At 45.7% G+C, this 13,090-nt stretch overlaps 1 protein-coding gene across 6 annotated transcripts in view; it reads right to left on the reverse strand.

Moving 5' to 3' along the window:
• cdc14ab (cell division cycle 14Ab) overlaps positions 1 to 13,090 on the reverse strand; it is a 333,919-nt gene that overhangs the window by 183,567 nt on the left and 137,262 nt on the right. The gene's annotated exons all lie outside the window — the stretch shown is intronic.

Consider the following 13,090-nt stretch of genomic DNA (forward strand, 5'->3'; position numbering starts at 1 on the left):
AGACTTCCAGTTCTCATGATACTTTATCTATGAGGCATGACCTTCAGGAGAAAAAGAGGACAGAAGAAAAAAAATTGGAAAATGGAAAATTAAATTTCAATATAACTAAAGCCATAAAATAGAAGGAAAATACTGTGGATGTGAGAAATCTGAAATAAAAACAAACGGGCTTTTTTAAAAAACTCAGCAGGTCTGGTACCATCTATGAAGACAGAAACAGAGTTAACATTTTGGGTCGAATATTACATCTTCAATCTGGAAAAAGTCAAATTTGAGTCAAAACATTCACTGTTTCTCTCTCCACAGATGCTCCCAGTCCCAATTATCTCCATTACTGCTTTTATCAAAACTACATTGGTGGTGACATATTCCATTACAAAGGCAAAATAATATTTTTTTTAAATGCAATCAACCCAAAATTCTGCAATTTACAAATTGTCCACTGACAGCTGCAATTACCGGGATTTGCTAAATTGGGGCAGAAGCACAGGTTAGGCTATCAACAAAAGTAAAAAATGCATTCTAGACCGATCTAGATGCAAGGCTACATGAGCAACCCAATGGGAAGATGGGGTAGTTCCTATCCTTTAAAGTACAGTTTGCACTATGGCTAAAGTTTACACAAGTTACTTTAAGACAAACATTTTGCCTCAAATTAACAACTTGGTTTTAAATCACAGTCACTATTGCCAGAGGTAAACAATTAGAATATACATTCATTATAGCATTAAATTTTCAATGGTTGGAAAACTGATTTAAAAAATTAAAAAGCTCTTGATATTTTCTAGAAAAATCTTACTAAAATCTTAATTTGCGTTTTCACATTTTCAGTTTAGCTCAGACAGGGTTGCTCACTTTTTCTCTCGGTAACATCCTCAATTATTTTAGGGTCATCGAACCCCAACTTATGTCATAGGTTTATTACAGGGCAAGAACAGGAGGCACCCCCCCCCCCCCCCCAAGTCTACCTCAGCCAGAAGGAGGATTGAACTCAACATTGTTGCATTATTCTGAACCCCACGTTAGCTGTCCAGTCAACTGAGCTAGCCAGCCTCTGCCCCGCACGCACGCTCTCATGCTAACTCACGACAATATTGCATAACAAGATTACGGATGATTTCTTCAAACTCTGAAAACTGTTTGTGATATCCTATTCTCCCTAATGTTAGAAATCAACTAAGGCAGTGTTTTTTCAAACTTTTTTCCCCGGGCACCCACTTTTACAGAACAGCCGAACTTCGCGTCCCATGCCACACCCATTTTCACTCACCGTTAATGCGACAGGCGAGCCTGCTTGGTCCTTACAATCTCACTTGCTTTATCATTCACTGTTACATTTTTGCTAAGGACTTCAGCTGATGATTTAAGTTCTCGCTGCATCCTTTCAAAAAAATTGAAGAGGTTTGTCCTCGAACTTGCCATGCCTTTGAAGTTTGAGGTTTTTAAAGCTTATTCGCCAATACTTACTTGCATATAACACATATTTACATCCTGATTTTCATTGGCACAATTAACAAAGCCATACTTCAAGAAATCATCTTTATACTGCTTAGCTTCCGTTTTCAGTTTCTTCTTAGTATGCTGTTAACCGGAAGCTCTGGGTCTCTGTATACAGCTCACACTGGCATGCTTTGTCCTGCCATGGACTCTCCTGACCAACTCTCTTCAGCAGATTCAGTTGTCACATCCTGGCCTGGTGTCACTGGCCCCCTCTTCCTTATAACATAACAATCCATCTTCATTCAGTTCTTCACAGTCCTGTTGCCTTGCCTACTGGCAACTAGAAAATAGAGGAATCGCTCCTCCGTGATTTCCCGGCAAAAGCACGGGCATACAGAGCACATGATGTCAGCGTATATGCCGGGCGCCTTACTCTCTGGTGCCGTTTCTGGCAGGAAGTCGTCACTGTTTGCATTTAAAAGCTGGTCACAGCTGACATTCTAAAAAGTCAGTCGTCGCCGTTGGGCACTTCTCCCACGATCGGAAAAACCATGATCGATAGCTCCGTGACCCTCCTGACATCCGCTCGCATGTCATGAAAATCCCAGAACTAAGGACGCGGCACGGTGGCACAGTGGTTAGCACTACTGCCTCACAGCTCCAGGGTCCCGGGTTCATTTCCGGCATCGTGACTGTGTGGAGTTTAAACTTTCTCCCAGTGTTTACATGGGTTTCTTCTGGGTGCTCTGGTTTCCTACCACAGTCCAAAGATGGTTAGTGTGGTTAGCATAGTTGCTTTACAGCTCCAGGTCCCATGTTCGATTCCCAGCTTGGATCACTATCTGTGCAGAGTCTGCACGTTCTCCCAGTGTCTGCGTGGGTTTCCTCCAGGGGCTCCGGTTTCCGCCCACAGCCCAAAGATGTGCAGGTTAGGTAGATTGGCCATGATAAATCGCCCCTAGTATCCAAAAAGGTTAGGTTGGGTTACTGGGATAGGGTAGCGGTTTGGGCTTAAGTATGGTGCTCTTTCCAAGGGCCAGTGCAGACTCGATGGGCTGAATGGCCTTCTGCACTGCAAATTCTATGATCTATGTGCAGGTTAGGTGGATTGGTCATGTTAAATTGCCCTTTGTGTCAAAAAGGTTAGGTGGGGTTACTGAGTTACGAGGATAGGGTGGAGGTGTGGGCTTGAGTAGAGTGCTCTTTCAGAGGGCTGGTGTGGACTCGATGGGCTGGTCTCCTTCTGCACTGTAAATTCTATGATTCTATTAAAGGTAGACCCGTCCTCACGGAACCCCAGTGCCCAGCCGGATCATGAACTTGCCACACCGGCAACCCCAAAATTGCAACCAGTGCCCGGGACCCCGCCAGACGCAACCACTTACCTTCCACAGACTTCTCCCATCGGACCCCAGGAACATCCAAACTGAGGAAACGAGGTTAAATGCGGCGGTCTGCAGGCGAGACTAGAACGATGCGGTTTAAAGTCTCATCTCCCCAGCATACTTCTGGCAAAAGTCCAAGTGATCAAAAACAAGCTGGACGGGCTTATCGCTAGACTTACCTCTCAGAGGGAGGTAAGAGACTGCTATGTGCTCTGTTTCATGGAGCCATGGCTCACTGGACTGTGCCGTACAACCTGACAGCTTCTCAAAACATCGGATGCACCGCACGGAGTCATCGGGCAAAGTGAAGGGTGGAGGGGGTTTGCCTCTTCATCAATCCCTCCTGGTGTTTGAACGTAGCGATCCTGGCAATCTACTGCTTCCCAGACCTGGAATACCTGACTATGAAGTGCCGCCCATTCTACCATCCACGGGAGTTCACTTCTGCCATCATCACGGCAGTCTACATCCCACCCCAGGCGGAAGTGAAGAAGGCGCTTGATGAATTGTACAGCGCTATAAATAACAGTGAAACAGAATACCCGGAGGCCTTGTTCATCGTGGCTGGGGACTTCAACCAGGCCAACCTCAAGAGTACACTACCAAAATTCCACCAACACATCTCCTGTCCCACCAGAGGTGCCAATATCCTTGACTACTGCTCCACAAATATCAAAGGTGCCTGCCGATCCATCCCCCGATCACTCTTCGGAAAACCAGACCATAAGACGGTGCTCCTTCTCCCGGCAAACAAGGTAAATTTAAGCAGGAGAATCCGGTTAAGGTCGTGCAATGCTGGTCCAAGGCAACCAAAGAGCTCCTACACGACTGCTTGGAGTCAGTAACTGGTCCATATTCAAGAACCTGTCTGAACAGTTCCAACAGGCTGCATCCCCTCCCCCAACTTACTCCCATTCACTAGCTGAGCTCTCAAAGTCCCATTCAATGCAGACCAAGTCCTAGTTCTTTGACGAAAGCCTCCACCATCTCAAAAAAGTGATCATTTGAGTTGTATTCCCACTGGGTACACCACACCAAAAACACACCGCTCTTTTATAACGCCGACTTTGCCTTATTAAAGGTCACACACCTCTTTGCAAGCTTTGCCCCAACATCCTCATAAATCCGAATTCTGCTGCCTTCCCACCTCGCATGCCGGTTTTCTTTGGCCCATTTCAAGACCCGCTCTGCTCTATCTACTAATTGTGGAAACACACCATCACCGCCCGTGGAGAAGCAAGTCATCGTGATCCCAGGTTTGATCTGATGCCCTGAGGCTTTATGAGTTTCAGAGTCAATGTTGAGGACTCTCATGGCAAATCAGTCTAGACTATACAGCACTGAGTCACCGCCAACAGGTTATCAGAGGTAGATGGAAATGTGGAATTCAAAACACGAACAAATCAGCCATGATCTTATTGGCAGAGAAGGCTTGAGGCCAAATGGCCTACTTCTGCTCCTGTTTCATATGTTCATAGAATACCTAAAGTGCAGAAGGAGGCCATTCAGCCCATTGAGTCTGCACCAACTCTCTGAAAAGAGTATCCTACCGAGTCCCACTACCCCACCCTATCCCCGTGACCTCACCTAACCTTTAGACACTAAGGGACAATTCAATATGGCCAATCTACCTAAACTGCACATCTTTGGACTGTGGGAGGAAACCAGAGCACCCAGAGGAAACCCACACAGACACGGGGGAATGTTCAAGCTCCACACAGACAATCACCCAAGGTCGGAATCGAACCTGGGTCCATTGAGCTGTGCGACAGCAACGCTAACCACTGTGCTGCTCATCATTCACATGTGCTGGGTCTGTCCTGATAATGACTGACATATTCACAGTAAGATATGGTTCTGAGAGTTTATGTCAGGCTGCGGTCTGACTAATCTTTGGGGCAGCTCTCCCAGTTTTAGCACAATCTCCAAGATGTTAGCAAGGAAGACTTTGGAGCGTCCTGACTCGATGTCAGGTGGTCTGTTTGGTTACCACAGAATCTTTACAGTGCAGGTGGAGGCCATTTGGCCCATCGAGTCTGCACCGACACGCCGAAAGAACACCCTATGGTAGACCCTATCCTCGTAACTCTACCTCACATTTCGATATTAAGGGGCAATTTAGCACAGCTAATCCACCTGAGCCAATCAACCTAACCTGCACACCTTTGGACAATGGGAGGAAACCGGAGTACACGGAGGAGATTGATGGATCTGTGTGTCCATTCGGAACTTTGGATATCCGTTATCCCTTCTCAGTTCCCAAATAACAGAGGTCAACTCTGTGCTTTTTGGCAAAGTCCACTGGAACTTTATTTTGTCAGCTGTTGTGCCCACTGGTAAATTTATTTTCAATACAACATTTAGAGTTCCGACTAGCCCTTTAGCAAGCTAGCCAGATTGATTTTCTTTAGCGAATACAGTGGTTGAGTTTTAAAATACAGATCGTGGTAATTTCTTCAAATCATAATACACAGTATAAACTGACTAAGTGATTTAAACAAAAGAAAGATGGTAATTTAGCAAAAGCAAGCAGCAAGGAAATAGGTTTCAGAAAGAGATAGATTGATTCCGGAATGAATTTTTCCATCCCAGCAAGTGATTCTTAAGGAGATTATTAACTTGAGGTTTCGCCTTCTTTTCACCTCTGATTGGCTTTAACTAATTTATAATTCACTCTCAATTCGGCCAAACTGTCTGTCCATCAAGAGATATATGTATTTAAATATATTGGTACAAATTTTCCCATACCATCGCTTGCCAATTTTAATTCAGAAAGTATCTCTAGACTGGCTGTTTACATAGAGACGGAGCTACCAGTTCTTGATGAAACTACCAGTTCTTACTGTACAACAATGGGGCCTTTTAGCTAGTTGACGTCACTGTTCTTACAGTATCAAGCAAGTCTCAAGCAACTTGCAAAATGTTCCCAGCTATTCGGCTTCCCTTACACTCATGGTTAATATGATTATAGTTAATTATTCTTAATGAGTTCTCATTGAAACCTCATATCTGACTAGAAAAGCCAATTTCTATCAGAGACCTACACAGACATGGGGAGAATGTGCAACTTCCACACAATAGTTACCCGAGGGCCTGAACTGAACCCAGGTCCCTGGCACTGTGAAGCAGCAGTGCACCATTCCGCCCCAAAATATTCTGTTTCAACTTTTTTGTAGCAGTTTGCTACAACTGAGTGTCTTGCTAGGCCATTTCAGAGGATAATTACGAGTCAACCTAAAAGGAAAAGGACATTAGTGAACCAGTCGGCTTTCAATTCCAGATTTTTATTGACAAAATTAATTAATTGAATTGAAATTAAACTAGCTGCCATGGCATTCAAACCCAGTGTCTCCAGGGCAGTATTAGCCTCGGACTCTGGATTACTCGGTCAGTGACATTATCACTCTCTCCCATTAGCAAAGGTAGCCTTGGAGGGGGAGTTAATTTAATGTATTAGGATAATTTCTTAGAATACTACAGGGCAGGACAGCATGGCAGCACACGTGGCTAGCACTGTGGCTTCACAGCACCAGGGTCCCAGGTTCGATTCTATGCTGGGTCTCTGTCTGTGCGGAGTCTGCACATTCTCCCCGTGTCTGCATGGGTTTCCTCCGGGTGCTCCGGTTTCCTCCCACAGTCCAAAGTCGTGCAGGTTAGGTGGATTGGCCATGCTAAATTGCTCTGTGTCCAAAAAGGTTAGGAGGGGTTATTGGGTTATGGGGATAGGGTGGAAGCGAGGGCTTAAATGGGTCGGTGCAGACTCGACGGGCCGAATGGCCTCCTTCTATGTTCTACATGTGGAACCAACCAAGAAACAGGCTATTTTAGACATGGTAAAAACAGAAACCACGGAACAGGCTATTTTAGACATGGTAAAAACAGAATGTAACAGGGATTAATGAACTCATGGTGAAGGACCCTTCAGGAAAGAGTGATAACATGCTAGAATTTCACCGATCAACCAGAGAATGAGAAACTTACAATACTAGTTTCAGACTCAATAAAGGCAAAGATAGAACTGGCTACCATAGACTGGTAAAGAAGGTTAAAAAGGTAAGACGATAGATGAGAAGTGGCAGACATTTAAAGAGGTATTTCATAACTCAACAAAGATATATTCAACTGAGAAAGACCGAGAAGGAAGCGCTATCTGCAATGATCATATCAAACTGAAAGTAAATGCATACAATGTTGCGAAGAAGGCCAGAAGAATGACCTCTGATTCTAGATCGCTCCACAAGGGGGAACATTTGATCTACGTTTACTTTATCATAGAATTATCACAGAATTTACAGTGCAGAAGGAGGCAACTCGGCCCGTCGAGTCTGCACCGACTCTTGGAAAGAGCCCCCTACCCAAGGTCAACACCTCCACCCAACACTAAGGGCAATTATGGACACTAAGGGCAATTTATTATGGCCAATCCACCTAACCTGCACATCTTTGGACTGTGGGAGGAAACCGGAGCACCCGGAGGAAACCCACGCACACATGGGGAGGATGTGCAGACTCCGCACAGACAGTGACCCAAGCCGGAATCGAACCTGGGACCCTGGAGCTGTGAAGCAATTGTGCTATCCACAATGCTACCGTGCTGCCCCTATCAATCCCTTTTAGTATTTTATATAACTCGATCAGATCCCCTCTCATCCTTCTGAACTCCACCGAGTACAAGCCCAAACTGTTTAATCTCTCCTCATAAGTCAACCCTTTCATCCCTGGAATCAATTTGGTAAACCTCTGAACTGCCTCCAATGCCACCACATCCTTCCTCAAATAAGGAGACCAAAACTGGACACAATACTCCCTATACAATTGCAACAACACTTCTCTGCCTTTATACTCCATTCCTTTTGCAATAAATGCAAACATTCCATTTATCTTGTTAATTATATTCTGTACCTGCATAACAACTTTCTATGATTCATGAACAAAGGCACCCAGATCCCTCTGCCCAGACGCATTTTGAATCTGCTTTCCATTTAGATAATAACCTGCTTTTCTATTTCTTCAGCCAAAATGGATAATCTCGCCCTTATCTACATTAAACTCCATCTGCCAAATTTAATAATTTCCTAGCTTATCTACATCAATCTGTAAAATCTTTATCTCCTCTTCACTGCCTGCTTTCCCACCTATTTTAGTATCATCCGCAAATTTTGCTATGTTACACTCTGTCCCTACTTGCAGATCCTTGAAATAGATTGAACAGCTGAGTTCCAAGGACCTACCCCTGCGGCACCCAGCTAGTTACAATTCATCCCAACCGTCTGCTTTCTGTCAGTCAGCCAATCCTCAATCCAATCTAGTACTCTACCCCCAATCTCCGCCGATCTCACCTTCTGGATCAGCCTTTTATGCGGCACCTTGTCAAATGCCTTCTGGAAGTCTAGATATACCACATCCACAGGTTCCCCATTATCCACCTTGCTGGTTGCGTCCTTAAAGAACTCAAGCAAGTTTGTAAATCATGACTTACTCTTCATAAAGCCATGCTGACAATGGTGGATTGAGCTTGGTCTTCCCAAATGTTCAGTCATCTCCTCCTTAATGACCTGGAAGATTTGTTGTTGTTGATTCATTCCAGCAACTTCCCCACCACAGAGATCAAGCTAACCGGTCTATGGTTTCCTACATTTTGCCTCTCTGCTCTGTTTTTATTAATTTAGAGTAGCCAATTATTTTTCTTTTCCAATTAAGGGGCAATTTGGCGTGGCCAATCCATCTAACCAGCACATCTTTGGGTTGTGGGGGCGAAAACCACGCAGACATTGGGAGAATGTGCAAACTCCACAAGGATGGTGCCCCAGGGCCGGGGTTCAAAGCCGGGCACTCAGCACCGCAGTCCCAGGGAATCTAGGGAATTCTGAAATATCAAAACCAATGCATCTACTATCTCTGCTGCCACCTCTCTTAATATCCTTCGGTGCAGGCCATCAGGTCCTGGACATTTATCTGCCTTTAATCCCATCAGTTTATTCAATACTGTCTCCCTAGTGATGTTTATTGCACCAAGTTCCTCTGCATTAACTCTAGTTTTTGAAAATTTATCTTCTACCATGAAGACAGAGGCAATAAAAACCCCAGAGATTCAGTGTCTCCGCCATCTCGGTGTTCCGGTATAGTCTTCTAAAGGGCCAACACTTACTATAGCTATTCTCTTCCTCTTTATACACTTATAGAAGCTTCTGGTAGCAGTGTTTATGTTTTCTGCTAGTTTTCTTTCACAGTTCATCTTAGGTTTTTGATTCTATTTTTAGTAGCCTTTTGCTGACCCCTAAAGTTCTCCCAATCCTCCAGCTTAGCACTAGCTTTTGCATTATGGTATGCCCTAGTTTTTGCCTTTATGTCTTCCTTGACTTGCTTGTTTAGCCATGGAATGTTTTTCTCCCTTTTACAATTCCTCTTCCTCTCAGGAATATACTTTAATGGACTTCTGGTAGCGGCCATGCCACAGCCGGCTATGAACTTGGTGACTCTCATGCTGAGGTTTATTTTCTTATCTAAAGTACCGATCGGACTTGCTATTTCAGTCCAAAAGTGCATCTTCGTCTTTGTGAAAGTGCCGGCAGTTTTTTTTTTCTTAAAGCGATCCAGCATACATGCAGTGAAAAGTAATGGTGGGAATAAAAACGCCTGAGGAAGGAGCAGTGCTCTGAAAGCTAGTGATTCGAAACAAACCTGTTGGACTTTAACCAGGTGTTGTAAGACTTCTTTCTGGGAATAAAACCAGCAGCAGACTGACCGCGAGGATCTGGAGAGCATGGCTGAAGACGCGATGGTGGCGGGCCCGGAGCACTACTGCAGTTGGTGGACTTCTTAACCTCACAATTCAGGAAACAGAGGATGGAAACCTCCGAAGACCTGGCTATTGACCCGATAAAAGCAGCTGTGGAGAGGGTTGACCAGCTGTTGGTGTCCCAGGGCGCTTCGCTCCAAAAAATGGAGGAGTCTATTGCAGAACACGAGGATTGGTTGGCCATGATGGAAGCAGAGCTTTCCCTAATTGCCGGCAGTTTTAAAAAGGTACAGGATAGAGTGGACGAACTAGGGAACAGTGTGTGGCAGCTGAATGTCCGGATAGTGGGTCTCCCGGAGAGGCTGGAAGGTTCGCAACAGTCGGGAGTATGTGACTCAGATTGCTGTGGAAGCTGGTAGGGGAGGACGTTTTTAATCGTCCTCCAGAGGTGGATCACGAGTACAGGGTGTTGGGAAGGAAACCAAAGGCAGATGAACATCCAAGAGGACTGGTGGTATGTCTGCATAGGTTCCTGGATAAGGAAAAAATCCTGAGATGGGCTAGGCAGACAAAGAAACGCGCATGGGAGGGGAGGGTTATCAAGATATACCCCGATTGGGGTGCGGGCAGAACTGGCTAAATGCCGTGCCAGTTTTAATAAAGTCAAGGCAGTTCTTCACAAGGAAGGTGAGAAATTTGGTACGCTGTATCCAGCCCGCTTGTGGATCACCTTCCGTAAAAGGGAATACTTCTTGGACACCCCGGAGGAGGCGGACAGGTTTCTTCGAGACCAAAGGATTGGGAACTTGTAAATACGTTAAACTGTTGTGGGTTGTAGGGGACTGTATTATTAGTTTGATTGTTGGGTATTCTAATGCTGCTACTAAGTTCCTCTGTTCATTACTTTCCCCTTGGTTTTCTTCTTCGTTCTTGAGACGGGACTGGTGCTCATGGGCTGGGCGGATTGGGGGGGGGGGGGGGGGGGGGGGGGGTGGAGAGAGAGAGAAAATATAACTTGGAATGTTCGAGGCCTGAATGGCCTTGTTAAAAGATCGCGCATATTTGCTCATCTGAGGAGCCTGGGGGCGGACTTGATTTTTCTTCAGGAGACTCAATTGAAGGTGGCAGACCAGACAAAACAGGGAAGAGGATGGATTGGCCAGGTGTATCACTCTGGTCTCGATATGAAGGCAAGAGGGGTGGCCGTAGTGATAAGTAGACGGGTGTCTTTTTCAATAAAGCGGTTCATTGTGGATCCAAGTGGTAGATGTATGTTGGTAAGCATCGGTTGGAGGGCTTCTCAATGGTACTGTGCAATAACGATGTGGACTTTGAGGCAGGTTCTGCCCTCATCCTGGAAATTCGCAGACTACCAATCAAGCCCTAGATCTGGGAGGACGTCAGCGATAGCTGGGGAGCAGTCAAAATTCATGCAGCTCATTTGGGGTGGAGGGGAGGTTAAAAAAATTTTTTTTAAGTGGACCCAATTCATTTTTTCCCAATTAGGGGGCAATTTAGCGTGGCCAATCCACCTACCCTGCACATCTTTGGGTTGTGGGGCGAAACCCACGCAAACACGGGGAGAACGTGGAAACTCCGCACGGACATGACCCAGAGCCGGGATCGAACCTGGGACCTCGGCACCGTGAGGCAGCAATGCTAACCACTGCACCACCGTACTGCCCTCGAATAAGGGATGTGAGAGATTGCAAGGTGTCAGTCATTCCTAATTATATAGATCAGAACTACACTGGTGAGGTCTGCGCTGGGGTACTACGGGATGCACTGAAGGTGGTGGTGAGGAGAGAACTTATTTCGATCTGGGCGCATCGGCTAAAGTTGGAGCAAAAAGAACAATCGAGACTGGTGGAGGCGATCTTAGCAGTTGACCGCAGATTCCTAGAATCACAGGATGAAATATTATTGAGTGAGCGTCAGAGGCTCCAGAGTTTAATTTGGTCACCTCAGAGGAGGCAGTGAGACAGCAGCGCAGAGCCAGGGGGTTCTTCTCTGAACATGGTGAGAAGTCTGGTAGGATGCCTTGTCCATCAACTAAGGAAGCAGATGGCGGCTAGAGTTATAGGTAGACTTTGGGGCAAGGGGAGAGAAGAGGTGGTCACGAACCCTGCGGAGATTAATAAAATCTGTGTGTCCATTTATCAAAGGCTTAGCAATCAGAACCTTCATCGGGGACAAACTGGGTAGATTCCTAGATGGGTTGGAGTTTCAATGGTGGGTCAGGACACGGCGCAAGGATTAGGGGCTCCGGTAGGTCTGCGGGAACTGCTGGGATGTGTGAATTCGATGCAGTCAGGGAAGGCCCCGGGAGCAGATTGCCAGTCGAATTTTATAAACCTTTTGGTATGCTGCTGGGTCTGTTGATGGTACGGATGTACAATGAGGCGCTGGGGAGGCTTTGCTGTCACAGGCCTCCATCTCCCTTATCCACAAAAAGGATAAGGATCCTGAGCAATGCGGATCTTACTGTCTGATTTCCCTCATAAATGTTGATGCAAAGCTTCTGGCCAAGATCTTGGCCACCTGTATTGAGGATTGTGTTCCGGAAGTGGTTGGAGAGGATCAAACTGGCTTTGTAAAAGGCAGAGTGTTGACAACTAATATTCAGAGGCTACTTGACGTTATCATGATGCCTGCTGGAGGAAATGATGTGGAGGTATTACTGTCAATGGATGTTGAGAAGGCATTCGACCAAGTGGAGTGGGCGTACCTTTTTGACTATTTTGGAGTGGTTTGAGTTCGGGCAGAGATTTGTGGACTGGGTTAAATTGTTATATACAGCCCTGAAGGCAAACATCTCCACTTACGGATGACAAGAGAAGTGGAGCTTCTAGTCAAGAAGAAGGAAGCTTACGCAAGGTTGAGGAAGCAAGGATCTGGTACGGCTCTAGAGGGTTACAAGGTAGCCAGGAAGGAACTCAAAAATGGACTTAGGAGAGCTGGAAGAGGGCATGAAAAAGCCCAGGCAGGAAGGAGAACCCCAAGGCATTCTACACTTGTGAGAAATAAGAGGATGATCAGAGTGAGAGGAGGGCCGATCAGGGATAGTGGAGGGAGCTTGTGCCTAGAGTCTGAGGAGATAGGGGAGACCCTAAATGAATACTTTGCTTCAGTATTCACTAGAGAGAGTGACCTTGTTGCTCATGAGAACAGCGTGAACCAGGTTAACAGACTAGAACAGGTTGATATTAAGGAGGATGTGCTGTAAATTTTGAAAAGCATCAGGATAGATAAGTCCCCTGGGCATAACGGGATATACCCAAGGTTACTACGGGAAGCGAGGGAGGAGATTGCTGCACCATTGGTGATGATCTTTGCGTCTTCACTCTCCACTGGAGTAGTTCCGGATGATAGGAGGGAGACAAATGTTGTTCCCCTGTTCAAGAAAGGGAATAGGGAAATCCCTGGGAATTACAGACCAGTCAGTCTTACGCCTGTGGTGAGCAAAATATTGGAACGGATTTTGAGAGATAGGATTTATGATTATTTTAAAAAACGGAGTTTGATT

This window comes from Scyliorhinus torazame, chromosome 7, assembly GCF_047496885.1.
Source record: "Scyliorhinus torazame isolate Kashiwa2021f chromosome 7, sScyTor2.1, whole genome shotgun sequence".
Lineage (NCBI taxonomy): Eukaryota > Metazoa > Chordata > Chondrichthyes > Carcharhiniformes > Scyliorhinidae > Scyliorhinus > Scyliorhinus torazame.